This window comes from Macaca fascicularis, chromosome 3, assembly GCF_037993035.2.
Source record: "Macaca fascicularis isolate 582-1 chromosome 3, T2T-MFA8v1.1".
Lineage (NCBI taxonomy): Eukaryota > Metazoa > Chordata > Mammalia > Primates > Cercopithecidae > Macaca > Macaca fascicularis.
In genome coordinates, this window is record NC_088377.1 from 26622294 (window position 1) to 26623795 (window position 1502).

The window sequence follows — 1502 nt, forward strand, 5'->3', positions numbered from 1 at the left end:
CTTATCCTATGGATGGATGGACATTTGTGTTATGTCATTTGGGTTACTATGAAAAAAATTTACTCTCTAAGCCTGTAAGTATGAGTGTTCTCTCTCCGACTTTTCACATATATCTATGTTCATTTTTCTCAAGATCAGTATTTCCAAATTTGGCCATTTTCTTAGGGCTTAGGAGGTCCTTCTATATGGTTTCTACTTTTACATTTTCCTAATGAGTAATTTCATATTTTAGAGAAAAGGTAAAATAATACATCTGTAGTGGTGTGTAATAGATGAAAGACTATGGGATGCTCATTAAGCACAACTTATTGTGTCTCAATCAAGTCCTTATGGTAGACACTTTTCAGTTACTAGCATTATGAGATTAGATAATATTTGAAACTATAATATCCAGCTTGTAGACACAAGGAGAGGACCAAAACAGTGAAGTCACCCAGAGTCCTGTACTCCGTTTTTTTTTTTTTTTTTTTTTTTTTTTTAACAGCGTCTGGCTCTGTCACCCAGGCTGAGAGTGCAGTGGCATGCTAATGGCTCACTGCAGCCTCAACCTCATGGGCTCAAGCAATTCTCCCACCTCGGCCTATCTAGTACTTGTTTCTACAGGTGCTGACCACCATGCCTGGCTAATTTTTGTATCTTTTGTAGAGAAGGGTTTTCGCCACATTGTCTAAGCTTGTCTCGAACTTCTGCGCTCAAGTGATCCACTCCCCTCGGCCCCCCCCACGTGCTGGGAATGCAAGCGCCAACCACCACACTCAGCCTCCTGTACTTATTATTATATGTAAAAGTAAACCTCTCTTCTTTAACTCTCTTTTTAATAATTATTCTGTTACCTGAAATCAAAAGATCCCTAAGTTAGGGAGACATATGGTAAAGAGTGGTACTTGAAGAGACCTCACAGTTTGAGTAGGAAAATTGCTGTAGCAAATAGAAGTTTGACCGTAAGACGTCATATCGGAGCCAAACGTCTCAGTGAATGCTACTGGATTCACTGATAAGAACAGATACTACACTTCATCTTAGCCCAAAGGCCAAGAAGCGATTAGTGTTATTGGATTTAAATGACAATGTTAGAACCAGATTACCTGATGTCCCCACCATGTATGTCTCTATATATAAACCTAGAGTGAAATGATTTTCTGTTTATGTATTGACATGCATGTGCTTTTTCACAATTGTTATCTACTGTAGGAAGAAACAGACGAGGAAATGCTAAGTTGACTGAGAAAACCCTTATTTGACTATTCTTTTATTTACATGGAACTAACATAGATCCTTTTAAAAATACCAGGAAGAGTTGGCACTCATGTTGGCATTAAATTCAGGTACAGAGTTTTAGAGTTGCATTTTTCCATATATGTGTGCTGAGATTTTACTTGTGTAAATTCGCATTTTGTTTCTTTAAGGCCAACTCAGACAGTCACGTCTATAAACTTCTTACCTCTATCCATCCATAAGGAGATTGGCTGAAATTAAATGCACTAGGTGTGATGTAGCTGAGA

At 38.1% G+C, this 1502-nt stretch overlaps 1 pseudogene; it reads right to left on the reverse strand.

The window, feature by feature from the left end:
* Positions 1 to 901: 901 nt before the first annotated feature.
* LOC123572713 (U2 spliceosomal RNA) lies at positions 902 to 1043 on the reverse strand (annotated as a pseudogene).
* Positions 1044 to 1502: the final 459 nt, after the last annotated feature.